Here is a 27526-nt window from a genome sequence, read left to right on the forward strand (position 1 = left end):
CTGTGAAGAATTAATGGCTCACTTGATCTCTGTACTCTGTGGACTGGCTAATCAGAAAAGCCCATTCGTGAGCGCTAATGATGCACTATGTCCATTCTGACTGTCTCACTTTACTGCTGCTCCAGCCTGTCCTTTTGTTGTGCAGAACTGCAGAATTTTGCTCTCTGGGCACTTATCTCTGAAGCTATAGAAAATTTTGAAGAGTCCTTCAGAGCCTTGTAGAACTCTGAGAGGAAAGATTATTTCCTGCTGAGTTGATAGGAAAATTTTCATCACCATTGCCAACTTCTTTTCTTAAAATGGAGGCCAGGGAAAAATGCTCAGCTTTAACTCTGTGCATGGTGAGGAACAAAAAGTGGTATCTGCTGGAGTTTCTGTACTGTCAGCTGGAACATCAAACTAATGTAGGCTGTTCTGGAAGCATTGACTCAGACCCATGTGAGCTCTGCTCAGAAATAGCTCAATCAGTATGGGGATGGTGACATCTGTGGCTTTTTGGCCTGGTTCAAAGCACTGACTGGTCAGACAGGCATGTTTTCGAGTCAGAAATTACATGGAGAATATTTTCCCTGGAAATAGGAAGGAGAAATTTTTGGTATAAGATGAGAAGCACTAATCAGTGGCAGATTCCCAACAGACATTGGCTGATCCCAATGAAGATGCTCAGATGGACACTTCAGCTTCAGGCAACTACTGACCTGCTGATGTGCAAGTGTGGAAATGTGTGATGTGCTGATGTGTGGAAATTGTATCGTGCTGAAGAAACATTCAAAATGTTTTCATATGTTTTTCAAGAGCTGTTGCTGGAATCCATGTACCTGCTCTCTCATCTCTTGTTTCAACCATATATGCACAGAAATGTGCCATAGGAAAGGTATATTAAGAATTAATACAATTTCTTGTTCTGAAGGGGCAGCCATGGCAGGGGCTGTGCACGTGTACACCAAGAGGTAATTCTTCCTCTGAAAAGCTCTCTGTGTAAATAACAACAGTGATGATGATGTAAGTCTTAATGAATCACCAGATGTAAGTCTTAGTGAATCATCATAGGAAGTTGTTGACTTATACATAGGGGCCAGGCGAAGTGCATGTTTTCAGGGTTTGCTTCCTTTGGGAAAAGTGGTCTTGGATTCATGTCTGCCAAAATAGTCATTCATAATGTCTTCATGGCACTACAGTTCCAAGTGGCCCTGCATATTTATCTTTTATTTTTTTTCTGAAGGCGTTCCTAGATGACATTGAAAGACAGCTTCAAAGATATAAGAAATAAATACCTGGCAGAACGAGCTGTTAGGTGACTGTAAACTAGGAGGGGTTGTCTGACTGCAGTTCAAATTTAATGACTAATTTGCAGCCCCAATATAATGCATTTTTAATCATACACCTGAAAGCAATGATGAAATCGTCAGGAGCAGCAATAAGGAAGCAGCACAGCTATACAGATATATACTGATAACACAACATGCCCACAGTTTCTTCCTTGGTTGATAGCCACAACACGTACCAGCAGTGAAAATGCTATAGATGTTTTCAGAGTCCTTCTTTCTCAGGAAGCCAGGAAATGTTCAGCCTGTAGGAAATACGCTGTGTTACTACTGACTTTCTCTTGCAAGGTTTGGTGCAGATGAAAATGTATGACCTTCAAGTCAACTTGTTTTCACCTTTGTTTTGTGAGCAATGCCCAAGGTGCTGCCTGTCTTAAAGTGGAATTGCTGTCTGAGAAATAAGTATTGGTGTTATACTGGTGAGAGAAGAGATGAGCAGTGTGTGTTCAGTAGTCACTTAATTTCAAGAACTCCAGTTTAGATACAAATAATACAATCTGAATTTATCTGTAGGTGCACGTACATTTTCCCAGCAACAGTGCTCATATAAACAGTTCCTGGTAACTCTGTCACTGGCATCTTGTCCATCCCCTGGCCAATCCCTCATTTATGCTGGAACAACTGCATATGTGGTCTGTGCTAAAAAACAGATGAAGGAACTCATACAGCTGAAAAAGTTTTTTTGTTTTTCTGAGCTGTTTTTTTAAAATTAATTTTTAACCAGTATTGTTTTCAAATGTGGCACTTGGCTCTTAGCAGCATGGAATCTGAGTATTCTATTTCTGCTAAAGTGGGAGGTAATACTGTAACATCCTCACCATTACTACTGTGCATATAGAGAGTGTCAGAATGTGAAGGGGTGATATTAAAAATGCTAAGCTCATGCATTCTCAAAATGATGATAATTATGGAGTGTTCATAGTCATTACTTAAGTTAGCAGTCCTTTTTATTTAAAAGTAGAGGTTTTTATAATGGTAGTAGGTTATTCTCTATGATTTTTTACCTAATTTATAAGGGAAGTGGTATTATTGTATGTAGGATGGTGGATTATCAATGAAGTAATAATTATTACCAGTGCTATGGAAGTATAAAATGTTCCCATGTGTTTTGTTTGATTTTTCTAACACACTGGTGATATCTATTTTTTTTTGCACCTTAAAAGTGCTGGAAATGGGAAAACTTCTCATAGAAGTTCTTGGGAAATTTGTTCTGCTTTCAACAGGAAATATTAATATGCTTACTCAACTGTCTCAGAATTACAGTGCAGTTTAGGGAATTAATTATTACACTAGCAGCACACAGACTCTCTTTAGAGCTTCCTGCCATGGTCCTGCTGTGTTGTGCAAGTGCAGTCAGCGACGCATTTCTGCTTGTTCTTCAAGCCCTTAGTCATAGCCCAAATAACTTGATTTGACCTTGCTCAGCTGAATCTGGCTTTATCTGTCTCCACAGTAGCTCACCTCTCTTCACATTCCAGATACTGAAGGAAAATGAGATGAAAATGCTCCCACTGTGAAAACTGTGCCATGCTGCTTGCATTGGCCATAAGTGCCCTTGATGATCACTGGGGGAGGGGATACATAATGAATGGCAGCACTGCCCCTCCCACCATCTCTAGCTGTGACTAAGAACATGGCCTTGCTCATCCAGAGACAAAAGTGACAACTCCAGAGAGTGAGGAGTGTTTGCACACGTTATTGTGTGCAATGGTACATACACACAATATGGGCAGGATGGCAGAGGAGCTTTGTATGAGATATTTCTCTATGAGTAGATAAAGCCAGTGAGCTGTGAAGACACATAACCTTTCAGTGGTAGCTGTTTTGATGAATAACTAATGCTAGTACTTCCAGGGATAATATTCTGTATGGTTTGGAGAGGTGATTTGTGAGTGTGTTTTGGAAAGCACAGTAACACACCCTGCAGTCTAAGTCATGCTCTGACTTTGAGATGGATCTAAGTCATACGGAATTCTTGTCAGTTATATGCTAGGTTCAGAATTTTGTGGGAAGGAGACCCAGCATGGCTGTGCAGGGAACAAAGGTCAGACAGATGGAAAGTGAATGCTGCAGAGCGATGGTGAGTCATTTTAAGTCACATTTTTTATTGATTCATATAAGAATATCATAAACACTCCTATAACTTCCATCACAATGATTATGCATACTGCAAGAGTTGCTTAATGAGGCTTACCAAAGTCCCTGCCAGCCCTACCATTCTGCAACAAAAGAAATAATGGAGCGTTGTAATAACTGAGCCTAAAGATGTCTGTTCAGTAAACACAGAAAATTTCTCTGAACAGAGATAATTTCTTTCCACTGGAAGGACAATGTAGGTCTGCATGTGTGCCAGCTTGCACGTATGTGCAAAGGCTTTAAGAGGAGTGTATGTGTTAACCAGAGAACAAAAAGTGCTTGTGCTTGTAAGGTGCAAGTAATTAAAGTTACTGAAGCATTATTGGTGTTACACAATGAAGAAATGCTTATTTGGCAAAAGAAAAAATATATAGGTTTTGGTGGAAACAAGGATACTTTGATACACACATCATGTCTCACAACAATAATGAAAACAAGGCCAGAAGAAGGGTTCTGGGCCAGGAAACCGCACAAACTTTGTTAACTAATGTGTGTCAGAACAAAATGATGGGGGCAGAGGCGAGTTCTGACTACACTTATTCCTCAATAACTCTATGATACCTTAAAAAATATCACAAATGTGACCAAGTAAAAGTTGCAGTCACAAGGAAAGAGTCAAAAAAGTACTTTGTGAACTTGAAGGCAATGGAATTAATGGTGATGAAGATTGTTGAAAAAGGCTTTGAAGAATTCCATGTTGTCTTGCTGACTGCTGGGTTAACAAAGAAAGCACTGCGTGTTGTGGAGGAGTCCATTACTGCTGTAGCTGGTGCCACTGTTTGCAGTGGGAGCACAGCTGGGTCAGGAGGGAATTATTCATACACTGCCCAGCTAGCTCACCAACTCTGTGCTTAGCACGTATGGAGCAAAGCTACCTCTTCAGGCTGCTGACCTCCTCCAACCTGGGCTGCAGCAGCAGAAGGCAGTGGCAAGCTAAGGAGAGATGCCCCAACCACAGCAATAATCAGCTTTCAGTGAGATGAGATGATCTGTGTGCTTCTAGCCCAGCTGGGGCTGGTGCAGACAAAGCAACAGCTACAGAATTGAACTCCAGTTTCCAGTTCCCAGTCCCACTTATATTCTCAGAAGAGCACAAAAAGGGTTCCAGGTTAGTTTGTATTTAAGAGAGTAAAAGAGAAAGGTTCCTGATCCCGCTCCTCATGTACACAGCAGATCAGCAGAAGCCATCATTTGTTGTTTTTTAGTGAGTTAACCATGCTCATATTCAGTCTGTTTTTGCTGCAATCAGAAATCAACAGATAACCTCCACCTCAGCTAATTTAGTACTCATGGGTTCTTGGAGCTTTCCCTTTCAGTATCCTCTGAGGGAAATGAAACAGGGACAAGTGGCCAAGTTACCATTATAGCCACTGCCAGCTGCCAACTGGCAAAATCAGAAAACAATCCCTTTTTGCTGATTATTCAGAAAGCTTTGATGGTCTACATGCGTCTGGCACTGGTGAACATGGCAGGAGTCACTATACACAAAAGCATCGACCAAACTGCTCCCTAGGGATGTACAATGTGAGTAATAGTGGGTTCATTTCTCTGGAAATTTCTGAAAGGGATGACTGCATATCAATAAATTATTCCAGATTACTAAAATGAAGTGCTGGAAAATCCTCAAGGGGCTCATACAATATTGTCAAGGAGACTGTTTCCTTCTGTTCTTAAAGGTGGCTTTTGATAGATAGATAGATAGATAGATAGATAGATAGATAGATAGATAGATAGATAGATAAAGATTTTGCCATTTAGTGCTACTTTATGAAGGAAGAAGACCTGAAAGTTATTTGATTTGGTTTAGCCCTTCCCTTGCAGTCAATAGTTTCTTTAATTTAAGAACATCCACTACTTCTTTTCTCTTTGCTTTACAGGGAAGTATAGCTCATGAAGTTCATACTTTCTTAGGCTTTTCTTGAAACTGAGATTAGTGCACTGGAGCTTGAGGGGTTTTTTATGTCTTTGAGCTCTTCATGTAGCTGTAGCTCAGATGTTTGAGTTGCATCGGTGTTAACCAAAACAAAGGGTTAGATTACACAGCTTTTGCAGAGATTTAATTAAATTGATGCAACCCCAATTCAGTTTTGTTAGATCAGCACAAAAACCCATGCATAGAAAAGCCCAAAGCATTTTAGAGAACTCAATGAGAACTTCCTTGCTTTCACATTTTGCTCCTATTTTATTTCATCGGTTCTCCTGGTGGGATGCAGCTTCTGACTCAAAACTGTCATAAAGGCTTCTGGCAGTCAGTAAGCAAGTGTAAGTAAATAAAGTAAATAAAGTGAACAAACTGCAAACCACTCATTAGCTTTATCACTGCCCTTTTCACTTTTTGAACCAACAGGGTATTGACTCTGTGGGAGAATGCAGTGCTGAAAGCCCAAGAAAGCCTTTTAAACATAAGATGCTGGGTTTGCTCTGGGACCTGGAAATCAACCTCCTCTACAGCGATGCTTTCCACCAGCCCTGAAGAACAACACCTACTTCAAGCAGAAGACGATACCTGGCAGCAGGCAGCAGAAGCTGATGCAGGAAAGCCAGGACAGGAAATAGTACTGAGACTGTTTCAAATTGGCACATCCCACCAACATGGGTTCCGTTTGTCTCCACTGTTGTTCCATTCCAGGATTAAAAAGAACAGAAAATGAAAACTGGAGTTCTATGACTTACTTTTATCCTTGGATAAGACAGTGGTTACACTTCTTCATCATGGGAAGCAGAAGTGGTGTGTTTTGAAATTGTAAGTGCTATCACGGAAAGAGATGACCTTGCACACTTGTTCTAGGGATACCCTACATCTGCGTTACTCCATCCTCTTTTTCTTTGTGTCAGTTTTTCTATTTTATCGTCCAAATGGAAAAAGATAAATACGGCAATTTGGCCAAGATTTCTAGGCCTCTGGCCTGGTTCACAGAACATGGATAAATAGCCATATGCAGGCCTTCTCTTTTATTTCACAGATGGTACATGCTTGCACAATAATTCAGTTGCATCTCAGATACCTCTCAGTCAGACTCAGTGTGGTGTGTCACACTACATACTCACACTTCTGACTGTGAAATACTAGATAGAAATACCTCAATTACTTCACACATGTGGGCAAAGCACATGTTTTTGTAGTGAGGCAGTGGCCAGAATGTCTCTCCATAAACAGAAGTAATTTTGTGTGCTCTGCAGTGCATCCAAAAGCCATTATAAGCGGTATGGCAGTCCATACTCCTTCTGTCTCACTCCTTGTTTAAGTGGTGACTGGTGATAATAAAGGAATTAAAGACAGGAACAATGCAAAAACTGTTACATAAAGGAAGTAACTGCTCTGTGCAGGATGTGTAACATGTCTGCTGTAAGATTTTAGTATGCACTTATGCTCCTTTCTGAGGTTTGTGACTTGGAAATATTATTTGGTTTTTCAGACAAAATCTTTTGCTGATAACTCTGTTCCATAAGACTGTAGGATAATTGAAGTTGGAAGTAGCCTGATGTCTCTAGTCCTATCTCCTTCTCAGGCAGGCTACCTGTAGGTTAAGACCAAGGTTATTCTGGAATTTATCTACTTAGGTCTTGAAAAGCTCCAAGGATGGGAAGTGCTGTGTCTCTCTGTTAAGCTGCTTTTCTATCTAACACAGGGAAATGTTTTTCCTTATATTCACCCTGAACATATCTTGTCTCAGTTTATGCCCATTGTCTGTCATCCTCCCACCATGCGCTGCAGTGAAGATCCTGGAGCCACCTCCTTGTATATACTGGCAGGCTGCTAGTTAGATGTACCAAAAGCTGTTTCTTCTCCAGGCTGAACAAGCACCTTTTTCTCTACTGTCTCACTACCAGACAAATGCTCCAAAGCCTAGAACATCTTGGTAGCCCTTTACTGAATGCACTCCAACATGATAGTGGATTTCTTGTATTGGGGAGTCTAAATCTGTACGCAGTATTTTAGATGATGTCTAACAAGTACTGAATAAAGGGAGACTATCACTTTCCTGGCTGTGCTTCTGCTGAAACAACCCAGGATGCTCTTGGCTTTCCCTGCTGCCAGGCAGATTTCTGGCTCATCCTGACTGCCCCTCATAATTCCCATGTCCTTCTTCACTAGCTGCTCTGCAGCAAGCCAGTACCCAGCCTGTATCATTTCCAGGGTTATTCCTACTCAGGTGCAGGACTTTCCTTTTCTTCTTGCTAAATTTCATAAGGTCATGGCTGACCTGTTCCTCCAGTCTATCTAGGTCAATTCTGGTTGGCAGCCCTGCCCTGAAGTGCATCAACTGGCTCCCCCGTCCAGTGTCATCTGCAAACTTGATGAGAGTTTACTCCATCTCCTCTCGGGGTTGCAATAAAGGTGTTGAAAGATACTAAGAATGATGTTAGATTATTAAAATGTTGTGTATGTTTTCATCCATAAGAAAGCCTCTTGAAGGAGAGCTTACTGCCACTTAGACCCATCCACTTCCTGTGACCTCAGAACATTATGTTTGGTGAACAAACACGTGACTCGTGTGGCAGGCACAGTCCAAGCCCTAGCAGGCAGTTCTGCCATCTGCACAAAAGGTACACAGCTGCATCTCTGTGCTCAGCTGCAGTGCTGCCATGATCATCTAAATGGCTGAAGAGTTTCTTGTCCCTATGGATAGAGTCCCTGCAAACCAGTCCTTCCTGCAAGTCAGTGATATCACAGCGTCGTCAATGAACATTACCATCAATTGGTATAGATATGCATAGTGTAGAGGGCACACAGTTCTTTGCCTAAGGGAATGGGACATAATCTGAGAGAAGTGCTTGGCATACAGTCATGAATAAGTTAATTATGTTATTTTACAATTTAATTTCTTTCCCCTAAACTAAAGAAAGTAACATTGCTGTACTACATAAACATCTTTTGAGGGTAAATAATGTCTTACAACAATTATGTATTATAAATATTGGTGATTGGATTTGGGTAGCAGTAGTTTCTTCAGACTCTGAGTGAGAGCAGAAGCCAGTGCATTATACTCCATGCATAAATGTACCATGGGTTATGCATGGTCCTCAGAGGGAGGTTTCACATGGGGAAAAGGAAAATTGAGGAAAGGGGAACATGAGCGTTAGAAGCCTTATCAGAATTTGCATGAAAGATTGTAAAGTACAGCTATACAAATGAATGATCAGCAATACACATACGTATTTTGGAAAGTCCTCTTTAAAAGCATAAAATAATTCCTTAACAAAACTGTTGTGAATCTAAATTTTTTAATGCAGAGGCCAATAATCTATATAAACCTTAAACTAGGGCATGTGTGACACAAAATTCCACATGCAAGTAGTACAAAAACATTTTAAATAGGAAAGCTGATCATCGCTTGTTTAAAAAACACATTCTCCTTTTGCTGTACAGACCAACTACTCATAATCACAACTACACCTGCTTTTAACTTCTATTTCTCATTAAGTGTAAAAACAAAGCAAAATAAACTCCTAGTGTTGAGCCTGACCCCATGCCCTTTGAAAACAAAGGAGGAACAAGACTCCTGGTAACTTCAGAGGGCATTGCATCCAGCCCATTGTTTTTAAAAGTCAAAAGCTAACACAGATTGTTCATTTCCTGGCATTGGCATCAGCAGTAAATGGGATTGCCTCACAAAACGTTTTCTCAGTCCTCTGGGACAAAGGATAAGAGCACGTTACACTGCTCAACAATGATCTCCCCAACCAGCTACACAGCAGCACTGTTTCGTTTCCATAGCTCATTACCTCCTTGTCAGTAAAATGAGACCATGGAGTTGAAACTATGGGAAGAAGAGTGAAAGCCAGCAAGAAGGGTGGGTCTGAAATTCCATTCTCGAACATACCCTGCTTCCCAATGAATCATGTAGGAGATAGAAAGGCAGCAAAGTGATAAATTATTAATCTGAGGGAATACAGGGGCTGCTTGTGGATGGCCACAGTCTTCTTGGTAGCACTTTAGGACAGAAAGTATCCTTCTGTGTTGTAGCCTCCACAGGGTAGGCATCTATACCACTGCCAGTTATCAAGACTCCTTCCATAGTGAATGAACAGAAATAGGCCTTCCTACTCTATCTCCTAAATGGAGGTGATTCATTTAATCTATTTTAGAGATCGGAAATGGGATGAGAGGAGCTCTGCCCTCAGAAGGCCTGTTCCCTTGACTATAAAGGGAGCCCAGACAGTTAACTCAGAGACAGACACCTACAATGCAGAATCTATATTTGGACAGATGAATCCCACTGCTGGTGTTTACTATAAATAGAGAAGTGCACAGTATATTTAAAGAGAAAATCCATTGGAGATTATTGTTAATGCTGCTTAAACTAGTTAATTAAATAACTAGTCAATCACCCCCTAGCGTAGAGAAGACCAGCCATACAGCTACTGAAGTCAATAGCAAAATTCATGCAGGCAACAGCAAGCACTGATCTGTGTCTGTGTAAACCCATGCATTAAACCAAGAGGAAAACCCAGCCTTATTTCTAGATCCAGTTCTTTTCATTTTTTTACATTGCAGAAATTTGCATATTTGTCTGCTGGTTGTAGTTGAAGGAAGCAGCTGCAAAGATCAGCTGAACATCTACAGCTCTCCCTGTGAGTGTTCCTAGTCTGACCAATTGCAAGATCCAAGACATGAATGTAAGCCTATTTCAAGGGTGTTCACTACCCCCATAATTTAAGACTGAATTGCCATTTAAGATCCATTACTAATAAATTTGGGATTATGTCTTTACAAAATTAAATAGCTGGCAATGACAAGTTTCTATATCATAGGAGTGACAGCCCTAAATTTCATCAGTGTAAATCAGATCAAATTAATGAATCTAGTACATAACTGCAAAAATGCAGCACCTGATACTGCACAATCAACTATAGCTATACTGGCTATAGTAAGAATGCTTTCATTTACTTGTTCATAAATCAGTTTGAACTGGATTGTGGAAACAGCATGATAGGCAAGGGATGAATTTGTGTGGATATTTTTATAATTAAAGAGAAGAAGACCTTTCATAAGACTGACTTCCAGGTGGCTAACTGCCATCTCTGAAATGATGTGTTATGAAACACTGTGCACATTTACCATGGAGAAAGACTCACCAGCCTAAAAGGCTGGCTGGACTGTTTTGAGCTTTATAGTAGTTGGTGAAAATTTTGAAGTCTGCTCCTGAAATGTAAACCAGATTTAGCCATGACAGCTTGACCACAATCCTTTGTTTCCTCTCTGCCTTATTAGGGGATTTAATTTCTCTAGTGGAACCTCACATTCCAGTAAGCATCCAGGGTTGAAATGAAACACAGTTTGTTACTTACTTGTTGACTTCTCCCTACCTGTGTGATAATTGGAGACTGCATGTCTACTGTAATTGTGAAACCATCTTTGAGTAATCAGTATGAGCTCTCAAAGTGCTGCAATTAGCTCTAAGATTTAAAAGTGGCAGAGGGGTTAAGAAATCGGAAAAATGGTCATTCATTCAGACAGGTCTTCCTCTAGGGATCAAGGGTGGTATGATGATGTGGCAGGTAAGAAAAAAGCAATGTGACAGATTGGTGGACCCAAACAGGCAGATGAAGAACAGAAGGGATGGCCTGTTTGATCTCACATCACCTGTTGAACCTTCTAAAAGCAAAATAGCAATAACCATTATGGTGGAAGAGGTTTCTGAAGAACTTCCTGAGGAAAGGACACTGGTTAATTTTTTCCTCCACTGAGCAATTTCCACCAGACCCAGGCCATCAAACAAGACTGTTGGCTCTTCCCAACAAACTGGGAAAGAAAAAAAGGATGTCCTGCCTTGGCTTTCCATGTTCTTGGGGTCTCTTTCTTTCCCCTAGTTGTATTTTTTGATCTCGCATTTTGCCACTCAGCTTTCAACCACCCTTTGAGGCTGCCTGTGCTGCTCTACCAGTGCAGGATAATGAGTGGAAGGAAGGAGACCTGACTCGGCCAGGCAGGGGATATCCCATGGAGGCGGGAATTGTGCTCCTGGCCAGCAGTTACCAGAAGTGACTGGCTACTCCAAACTGTTTTCCAAGACTATGCAGTTGTTTTGTAGCCTTAAATGCTCAGCAACAGCTACACCACCCTTTCTTTCCACTCTCCGACTCTTTCTGCTTTTCCTGTCTATATTTATTATCAAAAGCAGTAAATCAATCTTTACTCCTACAGTTGTGATCTGAGAGATGAATAAGAAAATTAAGACTTTCTTGCTGTGCTAAGGACTTCTGGATAGCATAATGGATTCTAAATTAATAACCTGTGTCTAGGAAAGGTAGTCTGACAGATTATGATTAAGTTGGTCTTGTTTAACCACTTGATTTCAATTTTCAAATGCTTTGTGTTTTGTTTTTGCGCACACTAATCAATAGTATCAGTAGTTTCCAGATTTGGCATGAATTTCTAGTGCAGCTGCCACGTGACTGAGCAGGTTAAACTTTCTGTACTTAAAACCACAAACCATGTTAAATGGTTGCACATTTTACATTGGAGAGAACACATTAACACCTATGACTGAAGTCTCACTTATTCCACTGAAACTAACACAACATGACTCATTATATCTGACTGTTGCTGCTCCTGATGCCACAAGATATTAGAGATATATTTTTTCAAAACTTTCAAACTGCCTTTCCACCACTGCATAATTTCCATCTAGATTGTCAAGTTGAAAGAAAAAACTGGGTACCTTTATTTTAGCTTATTTGGCCATGTGAGTGACAAAGTGAAATATCATAAAGGCAGAAGCAAGTACTGATGCTTTGGAAAGTCACCAAAGGGAAAAAAAAAACCCCAAAAAATTACCAGATACTGCATCTAATATTAATACATTTTGAGAAAAATATGTTAAAACACAATATATTATGGAGGTAGTAGATCATGTACAACCTGCAATAATTTACTCAGGATAAACGATCATGTCCTGTTCTCAATGAAAAGGAGCTTGGGAGCTCATGAAATGGCAGAAGATGAATGTCTGTTTCCTTTTACATGTCCTTTCAAGGTGAAGGAGGTCAAATAAAGCAGTCTCTATGCTTATAAATCACTCTTCTAGACTAGTTTAAAATATCATTCTACAGAAACAGAGGTGACAGGTTTTTAAAATGAAGATAAAAGAAGTTGCTGACAAGTATTTGATTTGTTGAAGGCTTTCAGTAAGAACTTTGGAAAGTAAGAAAAAGGAGAAATTCTGAAGAAAATAGGAAAATCTCTGGTGGGTAAAATTGTTAATAATGAAAACTGAAGAAACCCTGGTATCCAAGAGCACAGGATTTCTGATTAAAGATAGGAATGGATGAAGTGTGTTTAAATCCTGTTACAAATAAAGTGCAAAATATTTCTGAAGAAAAGATCCCCAAACTTTCTTTTTCATAAATTTGCATTTTATTTAGAATTTATTGTAGTCATCATGTGTCTTCACAATTCCTGAGATAAATACTACAAGGACTTTGTGAAAACATCCTGCAAGTTTCCCATGCCTCAAAGATTATTTATATAAACATTATTTGACATGAAGTCAATACAACATGAAAGACATTTAACTGGGTTGTTTTAAAAACAACCTTATTAGAGTCAAGCAACTAATAAGTATGGAACGAATAAGAGACTGTTGTCTGAACATTTTGGACATGAGGCATTTTCCCCACTGTGAGAAAGAACATATGTGTTTTCAGCCATGCTATAGAGAAGTTTCAAGTAGGAACAGAAAGGAGAAGAGTACTTTGATTCATCTGTCTCCTCAGCCAGTTCACAGGCAATTCTGACCAGCAGACACAGTTTCAAGCATTACTGTTCTTCCCTGCAGTATGAGCAAAACTGTGTTTAACATTGTTGATATGTTTCCTATTGCAATACATTTTCCCAAACCTAAGACAGCAAGAGAGCTTTCATTGGCAAGTCTCCACTGGTCTCATCCAGGTGAAGGCCAGGCTGGTATGAATTATGTTTTTGCCAGTGATCTGTAGTGATGTGTCCTGTAAGTTTTCTCTTTTCTTCTAAAGCCTTTTGACAAAGCAGAAAACACTGATTGTCCACCCTTCTTAAATACATAGGTTAAGATACTAGGAAAGGTTTCATTTCCATGATGTGATCATTTTTACCAGCAAGAGGTCGTGCCTGCAAAAATGAGTGATTGAGGGATATTCACTGGTCAGGTGCCCAGAAGTCAAATGAAGTTATGTCTGAAGAAATAACTGGAGCTGTGGACTTTCTGTCTTTGCTGCTAATAGGAGACCGTATGGGTTTTTATGTGCTCATGAGGTGAGTTTGACTTACACATTTTCTTCTGACAGATTGCTTTGGGTTCTTATACCTGCTCCAATTCTTCTATACTTCTTTATGAATACTGAATAACTAAATCAATCTAAAATGTTGCTGTATGGACACACATTTATAATTATTCATAGGCTTGAAGGTTGAGAACTTTGGTCTGTCCTCCTCATGCAGTATGTATGACTCACCTAAACTGCAGCCACAGTATGTGTGAATCTGATGGCACAGGAGAGTACAGCTACAGAGAGAGGCTGGGTTTGAATGTGAAGAAGTCTTCCTTTGAGCTTTCCTGCTGTCATCCTGTCCCTGTGTTTTCTGAGAGCTATTTGCTCACACTTTCACAGCTGTTCTGACCATTATTGAATATTTCCACATTGTTAATGTTATCCATGTCCAAGGGCATCCTGACCTGCTGCTTGGCTCTGAGTAATGATCATCTTCATCCACGCTGAAAGTTTTTACTGCTATCCCTCTTGAGTATCTTATTCTGCCACCAGCACATGAAGACACTGAAATAATATAAACAATATCCACAGCCGTGTCTTTTAATTCCAACAAGCTATTCTGTTTTGGGAAGAAAGTGTGGAAAATGAAATATTTTGCTAATTAGGATTGATGATTGCTCATGATAAATGTGAAGTTCTCAGGCTGATCCTAGCTTGTCACTCAGTTTAATTACATTTTCTAGAGCAGGTTTCACACAGAGCCTGAGCGGAATAGTAACTCTATTTGTGCTAGTGGAGTTGTTTCTTCTGGTATTTCTCCAAGGGTGGTCTGAGATGATATTTAATATGTTCAGGAGAAGACACAGTCAGCTACAGTGCTGTTTCTTTACAGGAAACTGCCTACTGTCTGATGCTGACATCAGAAGGAAAGGAAGAGCATTTTGATTGAACAAAGGAGAGATATATCCACTTAGTTAAAATTAGATCTTTTGTTTTTAAAAAAAGTGAGCAAATACTCTTTCAGAGCAACAACAACAAAAAACAACAAGAACAAAACCCAAGATAGAAAAGAGAGCCAAGTTTGCACTTCATATTTTTAAGCACTGCTGATTTGGAAGCCAACCATGAATGGCAATAGTTGCTTATGCACTGTACATGCTGTACTCCAAAAGCATATCCACTACGGCAGGCCAACCAGAAGGGAAAGCATGGAATTTTCCTTTCAAAAAGGAAAGGTCTCTTTGCTCACAAGAATTTTGCTCTCAAGTTAACTCCTTTGTTTCTTCTTTCCTATGGAAGACTGACCTTGCATCTAACAGCTCAATAACACCTCTGAGATGGTGTTCAAGGGTCTTGAATTATCCTCTGATGTTTGTCTGACTAAATCATCATTGCTATAGTATATATAGTGTTTCATATTCAGTTTTCCATTTCTCAGTTAATACTGTCAAGACTCTTCACCTTTGCTGAGGACTTCTGCTTTTCTTCTTGCTTGATACTGTTTCTGTTCCCTGGTGAATGCAGGTGAAAATGAGCTTGTCCATGAAGACTTAACCTGAAGCCCAGGGACTCTGTCTCTGGAAGAACATAGGTGAACATGGAGTTATTGTGAGAAGCTATTCACAAAAAATAATCCACATTTAATGCACTGAAGCATCATCCTGAGAAAATAACAGCATCTTCATTGTTACATTTTTTTGACACAATTAGGGCTCTCTGTCAAGAACAGCCAGAGAACAGCGAGAACTTTCATGTCTAGGGAACATGATCCTGTTCTTCTACTGCCTGAGTTTGGTTATCACAGCTATTCAGAGTGAACTGCTGGATGTGAAGAGGGAAACTGGGCTAGAAAACACAAGCAGGGCCCTCTGTATTCTCAAGAAACAGAGGAACCACACCACAACAAAACTACTGTGTTTTGGGAACAGAAACTGTAAAGGAGTTTACGAAAATAATCCAAGCCAGATCTCAGTAGGAAGATGTGAATGCTCAGAAAAAGAAAAAAAAAATTAAATTAACAGATGTTTGCCTACAAAATGGGATAGCCATAAGAACCGACTATTGCATAATTTGGTACTGTGATTATGATTTATGACATCTCTATTATTTTCTTTCACTATTTTATTTGTTAAGTATTAGTTTTTTGCAGGAAACTCTACTTTTTTAACACAGAGAAATCTTTGCAAACTCTCTCATTGTCTCCCCTGTGTTTTTGCATACTTTCACATATGTCTACTTTGTGGTGAAATTGTTTTGTGTAATTATTCAGCCACAGCTACTATGGCATCCAAGAAAAAACAGTTTTTTGTGAAGGAGTGTGACTGTTTTTTGTCATGGCATATGTACCATCATGTATTTTTCCAAGCCCCAGCCCCAAAAAAGGAAGTAAATGCCTTCCTTACATGAAAATACACCAAGGTATTATGCCTGTAAAGGTAGCAATCATTCCCCTCCTATATTTGAGGGCCAGGACACCCACACATTTGGCATGTTGCCACATACTGTTAGGTAAGGTAATGTCGCATGCACAGCAGGCTGTTCTTATCCTCCATCTGTTCTAAGTCATGCAAATTCAAGTTGTGTGTCCCTCAAAATTCCAGTTTTCCAGCACCATCCCGTCTGCAGCAAGCACAGAGGCAAGGATGCCCCTGTGTATGGATTCTTTAATAGCAGAGCTGTAAGGGCAGTGGAGAGAGGTGAGCTTTTGTTGCATTCAACTTCGATTCACCTGCAGAAAAGAGCTGAGCTTTGGGCTGCAACTTCATCTTTTGCACCTGAAAAGTGTGTGTGTGGAGGGTGGTCAATTTGGCATGTGAGGTGTTGTCAGTTGTCATATTTGAGCAATGCCTCAGTCTGTTCATGATTTTGGCAGTCCAGAAGAATGGCTGGTATTTCTTTGAGTTCATCTAGCTTATGTATGTATTCTTAAAGTGTTTGCTATGTTCCAAGCCTTTAGAACAAATACATACCAGTTAAAACATCTTTTCCACTGTGACTAAGTTACATGAAAGTAAGGCTTAACATACAGAACAATGGGAAAAAAAACCAGACCTGATATTCTCAACAAAAATACTATTTTTTTATGTTGTAATAGGTATCTTTTAACTGTCAGAACAGTGGATGTTTCTTAGAGATGAAAATTGATGCATCATTGTGATACTTTCAATGAAAAATGGTACACTAACATCAAAGTACACTGAAAGCAACCTCTCCTCTCAACATTCATAGAAGTTGGTGCTATGTTCAGCAGTCAACTTCTTCTGTAGCATTGACACATCATGTGCATGTTGTGTGATCATGCTGTGAAGAGCAATGGCAGCATAAATAGACTAGGAAGGTGAATTGAATTTGCTTGAGGGATCCAAGGCAGATTCTGATTGCATTGGTATAAATACAGAGTCACTTAACCTAATTCCAGGTTTATAGCACTGTTACTGAAATAAAAAATGGCATCTCTGCAGCTGCATTTCCTAACTCCTCTGAAATTCTGGTCTGAATCTTGACAGTAGTTACCATAGTTGCTTCCATTTATATCTTCAATATTTCTCTGGGATTTCTATTGTCTTCCCTTTTTCTTCACTTTCTGTGCAGCTGTCATCATAGCATTTCAACTCCACTTCGAAGAGCGAGGCAGATGTCTTCCAGCAAAGGCTTTGCCAGCATCACTCCAATGACAGCTGTGGGAACAGTGCTGTGATAACAGCATGACCACCAGCATCAACAGAGAATGACCACATCACATCTGCAAAGCTTTTCAGCTTTTGGGGCCTGAAATCTCATATCACTTTTATACTTGAGTCTCTCAGCTGGCAACACTAATGCTACTTTGTTCTCTAGTATATTAGATACATTGAAGTCTATTTTTTTGTTTGTTTATATCAGTTTTTAAAAACCTAAATTATCACAAAGTATTGTAATCCTGGAGTAAGAAGGTCTTTAAAACATGCCTCTTCCTGAGTTTACTGCTAGGCCTAGTTATAGCTGAAAATCTAATTGAAAGTTTCTAAGCATAACTATGAACCACAACCTTCAGTGCCCCAAAATGGAAATTAACTTGGCAGTATAAGAATTATCTCAATATCTACTAAAAGAAGAGAAATTTTTTAGCTAGTGAATACCAACAGCTTCCCAAAAACGCAGAATAAACTTAGCTTATTACTGTATGTTGGTGTTGTGTTTAAACCTTGTCTGTGTATAGTTTTAAAATGCACCAAGGTAAATATTCATAGGTGAAAATAGATACAATTCAAAAATAGTATGATTGACATGGAAGCAACTGTGTAAGTTCAGTGATATTTCTACACACTGTCTTATATACCAGAGTCCATGTAGGGATTTTCTCTGTGATAAAATACTTTGTCAAGTGAAGTCCTGACTTGGTAACACAGCTCCCTCATACCCCAGCAAGTTGCACCTTTGCTTGCACAGCCCATGCAGGTGGCTCTATAGGGCTGTCCCACCATTTGATAGGAAAGGGAGAGAGTTTCCTCCTCTCCATGTCTTCAGGCAGAGCCTGCAAATTATTGCAGAGTATTTGTTTATTCATTACACTAAACATTGTATGGTCACTTTGACTTTTCAGCAGGCAGGGCTTTCAGCAGGTATGTGAATGAAGTTCCTTATGAAGTAGTGAACCTGTGTCCATGGCTCTCTCTATGGCTGGCATCACAGCCCAGGAGCATTGTGATTCTCTTGAGCTGCTAAATGGAGCAGGAAGGATGTCCCAGTCCCTCTGTACAGCTGATAGTTGTGATAACCATTATCAGTCACCAAACAGACTCAGCTCTAAAATATGCTGTGCACATAGGAACCAAACCCATTGTTTCCTTGGAGATATTCCTAATGTAGTTTGCTACAAAAGCACTTGGTTCTCAATCATTAAAAACATTCATTGCTCTAAGTAGGGCTGTTCCCACTTATTATAGAAGATGACAGAAGTGCATCTAAGACCAAGGACAGGTTGCAAATTACTGGTTTAGCCTTGACTATGCAGCAGCACTTGTATTTGACTATGCTGGAATTTGACAAATATTATTGGGTTAACCACACACAATATTTTTACAACAGTTGCTGTCATACCTTGAATTATCTGAAGCATTCAGCCTCTTCCAGCCCCGCCCCTGGAAAGCAGTTCCTCCAACTGTAGAGTTTCCTCACTCTTCTGATCTGTAGGGTCTATTTGATTAATTAAAGAAGGTGCAGCCTGGGGATTGTAACAAGTGTCTCTTGCAACGTTTTCAAGGTTGTGCAGAGCTGGAACTTGTGGAATTTGTAACACTTGATAACAGACTTTGGTCCCATTTCAGGAAATCATCCCTGTGCAAAGGAGCTCATTAACATATACTCAAGTTCTGCAGCAGACAGTGAAAAATATGCACATTCTTAAAGTTAAGAAGGTATTTTCCTGAGAGTAACTTGATATGGCTGCAGGTGCAAGCTCAGGCAAGGCAGTGTTTGCTGAGGTTAGTGAACCTAGGTTGCATCTCTCTGATGCTGCTCTGTGGCATATATAGGATGAGGATTTCCTTCCTCCCCCAAAAAGAGACATTTTACAGGGGAATATTTGGGACATTTGTTTTTTGTATATTTAAAGGAGAGAGCCTGATCTCAACTGCTCTAAAAAAATGGTGATTCATTTGTAGTATGAGCAACTGGGCAAAAGAATTGCCCATTAATGGAAAGAGGAAATAATTTGAGTCAGCTTGAAATTCCTTTTGCTTCACATGCTTATTGAGATCAAATATTTCTATGAAAAGATGCTCTGGTGAAAAACTGAACCCTATGATTAATGGCCAAAGTCCACACCCATTTCATCTCAGCCGCCCAAGAAATTCTTCAAAACCAAAAAAGATTTATTTGAAATCCTTAAGTACACAGCAAGCAGAAATAAAGTGGTTTTAGAATAAAAGTATTTTTAAAGTTTCTATTTCAACATAAAATGAAAGATAGCTCAAATATTTTGGGGGTTTTGGCTTACCCATCGACAGGTCTTCCCACTTTACTATCAGTGATATTTTAGTGTTATCTGAACTTTCTTCTTTGGCCCATTTCACTTTTCAAACATTCCAGTTAGAGGAACACTTTAGACCTTAGACGCTGTCAGTCCAAAGGCAGAGGACTACAGGAGAGCTTTCAGGAACAGCCTTTTTTAATGACTGTACTCAATGTGTCTGTTTAACTTTGTATAAACAGCTAATGCCAAATATATAAGAAACTAATTTGGCCTTATTTAAATGCAGGACTTTGACTGTTCGTGAGTGCTTTTATACCAAAAAAGATTGCCCTTTTTCTAAAAAATGCACTTTTAAAATCTAAGTTATTTCACAATTGAGCACAGTTCTAAAATTATAGCACTCATGAAGATCTGAACTACCATAACTATGAGTGTAATATGTGAGCCATTTTGTTATTTTGGTTCCACTTAACCATGTAGGCAGATCTTTATATTCACATAAAACCGGTTATTTCAGCTTATTTTGTATCTGTGAATTTCCCTGATGCCCTATTTTCCCACTTAGATGATGGTTTCTTTGTACAAGAGCTGAGCTGATTGGTGCAAACACAAGGACAGTTGAATGATAGTCCAAAGCACTGTCCAAATCTATTTCTAATCAAAACAGAGTTAGGGTATGGACTTGCTAGATGTGTGCTAGCTCATCCTTAAAATAAAGCATCCATTTTTTTCAAAGCCCAGTGAAAATAGCTCTGATGAAATTAGAACTACACTGATTTTCTACAGTGCTTCCAACCTTGTACAATCATCCTGTTCAAGCTGATAATGTCTCTTCCTTTATGAAATACATTATCACAGCAACACAAAATTTTTAGGCTGGGAGACCATTACAGAAGGTGATATACACATGCTACAGAAGCTTAGCAAGGATTGTCAAAATAATGACAAGTAAAATCATATTACTAAGTCAACACTCCTATTACTAAGCAGGACAACCTATCATTTTGCTCAAGCTATGTTTTTACGTATTCACTGAATTAAAAAACAGCTATTTGGTCTTTGGCTCCCGGAAATGATCTGACAAAAATAGATAGCTTTAAAAGATAAAGTATATTGAAATCAAGCAAAGGAAATACACTGAAGTACTGAAGCAAGCAAAAGTGTAGCTACTGAACATTTATGATCAAATATTGTGTATATAGTGGATCCCCAGGAATATTTAGGTGTTTAAATCCCAAATATAGGCACTCAAAGTCCTCACTTGGATGCTTCTTTGCCATATAAAATCTCTAAGTCCATGGATTTTAATAGATTGTATTTGCTAAGTGGCTAAATTAATGAAACTGGGAGGGTTGATGTCTGAGCATTGCATTTCTCATCTACTTCATCCCCTAGCTTGCATTCAAAATCCAATCCAGAAAACACTCTGAGTAGAGACATAGTGGATGGGGCTAAAAAGGAAACATGGCCAGGGATCTGTCATCACTCCTCCTATCTTTTCACTTATCAGCTAAAGAGTTCAACTGAGACGTGGAAGACACTCTTTTGTTCATGCCTCTGTCTTTTTAACAGGTATTTCAAACCTTCCAAGATCCTTTTAACTTTAGGCATAGTCTGCTTTCCAGAGCAAAGGCATACAACGTCCATTCTTTCTATACTTTTCCAATGTGCATAGTGTAGCAAAATGTTTGCTAAAAAAGATACAAGGAAGAAACCAAAGGAATAGAAAAACTAGTGTTACAATACTGCTCAGAGGTTAGCTCTCTCACCTAAGTAAAGAGAGGACTGAATCCCAGTCCCTGCCCTCATGATTACTTAATATGGGATACTTAAAATTTCATTGACACAGGCACTGAGGCCTCTTTTCTTGGAGCTGAGTGCCTCAAATGTTAGGCAATAAAGTATTGCTCTCTCTTTTGCCTAATGAATATTTAATTATTCTCAGTGAAGTAAAGCAGCTTCAACAAGAGGAATTATGGCTCTTTATTTGTCCTCAAACTAACCACAAAGCTATTGGATAAAACTGAGATTCTGGCTAGGCCCCGCTTTGGCTTTGTGAGCCCAACCGTGATTTAAGATAGTTAGCAAACATCAAGAGAAGGGAATTTCTTGCTGTAGCCTGGGATTAAGTATTTAAGTCCTTCAGAGACGTTGGTCTCCATACACTTACTGGTTTTTTTGACCTTGTTGGCTTTCTGCTCAGAATTCTCTGTGTCCTTGGGCTTGTAGGCCTGTAACTTTGGGCTAGTATATGACACTTGAAAGTCATATGAAAGATTCTAAAACATGCAGTGTGAGGCTGCCTATTCCTCAGGGATCTAGCTCACAGTGTCTTTAAAAAACATAGAGGATATAATAGCATCATATGCATTCAGAGTAGGCAGTGTTAAATGGGAAAAATAAAAGTGAGAGGGAACAGAACCCTTGGGCCATTTACTTACATTATTTTTCTTGCTTCTGTCCCTTAGTGCCTGAAAATTCACTTCCCAGTAAGACAGTAATTTTGCTGTGAGAGGCATTTGCTTGTAAAGCAGACACACTCCCATCATCTTCCTCCTCTGTCCAGTGCTCACTGGTCCCCTGTATTCCACAGCTGATCGTCCTCTGAGACCAGCATCCCGCTTACAGACATCCTGAGTTGCTCTAAGCTAGTGCGGCTCTGCTGTGCAATTAGCATGCCAGTCAGAGACCCTGCTGCTGGTCCTTTCCAACCACAACAGGTGGTGGCTGGCTCAGAGGGCTGGAGCCAACGTGAGTGGACTCAGAGAGAGGGATAGATCTTTGCATTACCTGTTCCTTAGGGAGAGACACGTTGGGATTTTGAAATCAGACTGTCTACTTAAAGGAAAGAGCCACGCTGTGGGAAAAGGCATCAGACTTGAGTTTTTCTCAGGAAGAAACCTGGAAACATCTTTACCTGAGTGTAATTTTCCTACCTAACAGTAATTTCCAAATTCTCAGGATCCAAAAGACAGGAAAAAGGCAACTTGTCAAAAGAAGGCACTTTACCCAGAAGATAACCACCATTTTTCAGTATTCTCAGATGTCAACTTGACACAGTCCTTTCATAACTGGCTGAACTCCACAGATGTGGTATTTTGACAAGGAGTACATCTTATGGGAATCAGTTTATGTGGAAAAACTGCAGAAGATCAAAACACTGACTTTGGCTAGCAACACAGGCTAGAGCCCATGAACCATGGACTGCAGATTGGACAGAATCCTAGCCCCTAACTGTTCTGTAGTAGCTGTACTTCAATATGCTTTATCAAGTTTCAGATCCCAGTCTGTTGCCATGCAATCCAATTTCCATAATTATTTCTCAGTTAAACTCCATTTGATTTATTTATATTTAAATTAATCAGCACAGCTGATATGAAGTTTACCAGATACACACAGTCATGGTGATTCCTACAGATGTAATACCATAGAAAGATTAATTTATCCATCAGTCTGAAGCTTGGTTTATAACTCATTGTTCTGAGATAAGATTTTCCCAGGCCAGGGTGGACTGGTATGACTTTAGTATAATTGGAATATATTCTATTATACTCTTACTCTGTCTTTGCTCTTTACTCTTCATGTTAGTTTAGGGATGTTCTTTGATAGGGCAGTTATAGAATTATTAAAATGAAAGGTCTGAGGTTTTTAAATCTTGTTTTGCTGTTGCTGTACATTGTGCAAGTGAATTGCAGTTAAAGAGCTGGACTTGACTTAGTGGTTCTGGATTCAAAATCAGTCTCTTGCACATTCCTCTGATCTGCAAGTAACTTGCTTTCATGCTGTGACTTCCTCCTCTATTAAAATGGAAATTATGATAAAAAGAATAAAAAAGATTGTACCCAGCTATGCTGTTATTTTTCAGAATAAGGTTGGCCTTTTACTGTGTGTTTTCACAATTCTTGCACAACAGGATCCTGATCACTACAGTAGTATGTAAATGATAATAATAAGATGCAGTTTTAATATTTTCCACCATCAACATGATTCACTGTAAGATCTTATTTAAATCTTACTGTTTATTCTTATACTACTTGCATAAAGAGCACAGTAATTAGAGAACAGCAAAATCTCATGCTACAATTTTATAATGCTACAAATACTCTCTACAGCAGCCTGAAAGGAGGTTCCAGTGAAGTGGGGAGCAGTCTCTTCTACCGTGCCTGCAGAGAGAGGACCGGAGGAAATGGCTTTAACATGAGACAGGGGAGATTCAGATTAGATATCAGAAAGCAACTTTTCACTGTTAGGGTGGTCAACCTATGTTGCTCAGGAGGGGTGGAGTGACCATCCCTGGAGGTGTTTAAGAGGTGTCTGGACATGAAGCTGGGTGAGTTTGTTTAAGGGTACAGTGGCAGTGCTGGGCGCTCGGCTGGACTGGATGGCCTTGAGAATCTCTTCCAGCCTTGATGATTCTGTGATTCTATCATCTCTCATTCCAAAGCAATTAAAGTTCCCAAATGGAACACAAAACACATTGAAAAATAGTGAAAGTGAAAAATAGAGGCTTGAAGAGAATTTTCTGCCAAGACTGTATTTTAAATAATGAAGGGAAGGAGGAATAATGAAAGGAAGGAGCAAGCAGAAGTTTGAAATGAACAGAAGTGTTACCCATTTCTGGATGGTATTTTGCACTCAAGAAGTGGTACTACCAAAAGAGATCTGGTGACTTACTCTAGTTGAATGGCCATTAGAAAAAGCATCACAGCTTTCTAGGGATAGTTTACCAATCTTATAAACATAAAATTGCATTTCCCAATGGATGTAATAATGAGACAGTAGTACTGTATACTATCCTATCCTATTCTCAAAGCATGAGTAGAAACTGCTAAGAATACCCAGTAAAGACCATCTAGAGGAAAGAAGCATGACAGAAAATGCCCAGTATGACACATAGACCCAAACAAGGCACCTGTCATGAAAGCTAAGGTAGCTAATGTATATAATTTGCAAAAAGAATGACAGAAAACTGAGAAATAATGAGAATTTTAACACAGTTAACATGTGTCTCTTTGAATTAAACTAGAAGATTTATCTGCTATGGTTTAGCTGTTATTTCTAAACTTCCAAAATATGTAGGTTCACAAGAACAGATTAGTGCTTCATGCCACAGATAGTAAAGCTATTAAGAGATATTGTTGTGTACATTTTTTTAAAGCTACAAATATTTCTACTTACCAGAACTTTTTGTATGTTCAAAATCCAATCTTAATAGCTGACAATGTATCCCTGCATTATTACTGAGTGTTCCCAAGTGAGATTTAGGTGCCTGTGACATTTAGGATACAGTGCTTATCCTCTCTGGCTCTAACTATGTGTAGAGTCCTTTTAATAAGACCACAGCCTACAAATCACAGAGGGTAATCCCTCCACTTTTCTCATAGTTGTCAAGGTCTCAGATGGACTACAGTGTCCAGCTCTGGGCATTGCTCTTCAAGAAAGGAGTCAACCACTCCAGACAAGTGAGAATAGCAGTGACAATAATTGCAAAGCAAAAAAAAAAAAACACATTTGGTGAACCTAAAGTCAAAGAACTCTTACTGTGTCCCCTAAAGGTGAGAAGACTTCTAGAGAGAAGTGTTTTAGAGAGAAATGTTCACTGTTCTACCAGTCCATGGAGACAAGATAAACTTCCTGAAGGTAGGGGTACAGACCCCCTGGAGTAGGTTTGCCTCAGGAAATCAGAGTCACCTTCACTTAAAGCTTTAATAGAGGTGAAACAAAAAAATCTATTGAAAGCGCAAAAATGTGGCAGTTGTTGGTGATGACTGGAATCTAATGACCACACAGCAGGCTTCCTAGTCTTTGATTCTGATGGGTTTGTGTTTAAAGTTACTGGAAGAGTTTTCTTCAAACTCTGAAATAACTCATGTTTGGACAGAGGCCAACCATGGAAAGTATCTAGGACAAAGTAGCACCATCTTTGCGAAAGATATAAACTAGATAAAGTGGCCATGGACTCTAAAGTAATGCATTCATTACTACAAATGCCTTAAGTAGATGGATAAAACTGTACCCATATACTGAACATTAATATCACTGGATTTCCTACTTAGAAATGTATGATGTCACCTCCATGCATGATGAGCATCTCTGGTGAGCAGCAAAGCTGCCGGAGCAGCTTTTTGAAGTTGTAGCATGACAGGCTTTTGGCAACTGCTTGGAACAAAGCTGCTCTGATGGTTGTTTGATTAAGCAAATCTGCTGTGGTAAATGTCTGAATCCAAGCTGTTTCAGCAGCTGTTTGAGCCAGAACTAGTCCTGCAGTTTTTGAAGAAAGCTTTTTCAAGAAATAAAGGAGAGAGGTGGAAACAGAAAGGAGGGAAAAGAAAGGTTTTGAAGCATTTTAACTACATAGAGCATTTCAGAAAAAAAAGTATGTTTGTTTTCAAACAGCTTTGTAAAACAAAACTATAATGCCATCTTGGGGTTTTGGTGAGACTGGTGATTATAATATGCAGGATTCCTAAGGATATGTATGTTTGTATAAGACTTACTAAATTATAGACTTTCAGAACGATATTAAAGCTGCAAAGTAATCAAAATATAGGAAATACCAGAAGTCAGGTTGTATGTAAACTTTACTCATCTCCCTTTAGTCACATATTCATAGAGGGCTTTTGTCTTCAAGATTCAAGCATCAGTCAGCACTCAGGGGTGACAGGTATTAAGAATATATCTGGGGGTTTTTTTTGTTTTCCTGTCCTTGTTCAGTATGAGACTCTTTGCCTTGTTTATTTCACAGTATTAAAATCTTATATAACAACAGAAGGATTAATCTCCTCCTGATATTTCCAGTAGTTGTCATCACTGTAATGTCTGAGTGCCTCACAAGCATGTTTACATATAATATTATGGCACACGTCTAGGAATTAAAGTGATATTGCTACTCCTGATTTCTGTAGAGGTGAGGTTAAAACTGTTCTGTAGTTCACGGTGTTCTCTTCAAGGTGCGTGATCTTGAGCCATAACATAGATATTTATTTATTCAAGTTGTAATTTGTTAAGTGGATTCCTCAAGTGTGTAAGCCAGATCATTCTAAGCCAGGTGAGTGAGGAATCCAGAAAAAGAGGTACCACCTGTGAAAAGCTTTTGGTGGAGGTGGCTTGCTAAGAACTACACAGGGATCTTGAGGAAGAAGGTGTACAGTACCATGGTAAAATAAATTAAACATATAATTAAACATATGACTGTGCAATTGTGTCCACCTGAACACAAAAGAGCAAACATGCAGTCTCCATGACTGTACAACTTCAGTTTTTCCATTTCCTAATTTATAATTCCTTGCTTTGAAGTCTTAAAAATGTTGTAGCTTTTCCACATGTAGATAATTTTTTTTTGTTTGTTTCATGCTAGAAAAAAAAATCTCCCACATTTTCCAGCTGTCATGCCTAAATGTGCCGATTTTGTCAATGGGTTAGGAAAATGTAGATGGCTTGCATAGCCTCCTGACATTTAAACTAGGAATATTTTCTGTCCTATCTGGATGCCAAAAACAAAACAAAACAAAAAAAGAAAACCAAAACCAAACACAAACAAACAAACAAAAATAAATTAATGGACAGTTTTTAACCTAATTTTGAACAATGACTGAATTGTTGAAGTCAAAGTTCTTGGGCTCTGCTACAAGGTCCAGATTGAATACCCATCCACAGGACATAGATGCTTGAATTTATTCCTTCAAAGCATAACTATTTCTGCCTTTACAAGTCACTACCTCAGTCTTATTTTCTCATTAAACTTTGTCCTCATTCCAGCTCCATTTTCATTTCTGAGCACATTTGGTTCCTTCCACTAGTTCTTTTCCTTTCTAACTTTTAATCTATTCTCTCTCTCCGGACCCCTTCTCAACTATAAATTTCTTTGTAGATTTCCCAGCACCAATCCTTCACCCAGTGGATCTTTCAGTCATTCTCA

At 39.2% G+C, this 27526-nt stretch overlaps 2 long non-coding RNA genes across 2 annotated transcripts in view; one reads left to right on the forward strand and one right to left on the reverse strand.

Moving 5' to 3' along the window:
• Positions 1-27526, forward strand: part of LOC147655692 (uncharacterized) — a 146016-nt gene that overhangs the window by 74959 nt on the left and 43531 nt on the right. The window lies entirely within an intron of this gene.
• LOC147655693 (uncharacterized) lies at positions 12800-22248 on the reverse strand. Its single transcript, XR_015290147.1, has 2 exons — positions 18735-22248; positions 12800-15232 (listed from the first exon to the last, which is right to left on the reverse strand). It is a non-coding gene; the product is annotated as an uncharacterized LOC147655693 (long non-coding RNA).

The sequence above is a fragment of the Cyanistes caeruleus genome, chromosome 1 (assembly GCF_971803275.1).
Source record: "Cyanistes caeruleus chromosome 1, bCyaCae1.hap1.1, whole genome shotgun sequence".
Taxonomy (NCBI): domain Eukaryota; kingdom Metazoa; phylum Chordata; class Aves; order Passeriformes; family Paridae; genus Cyanistes; species Cyanistes caeruleus.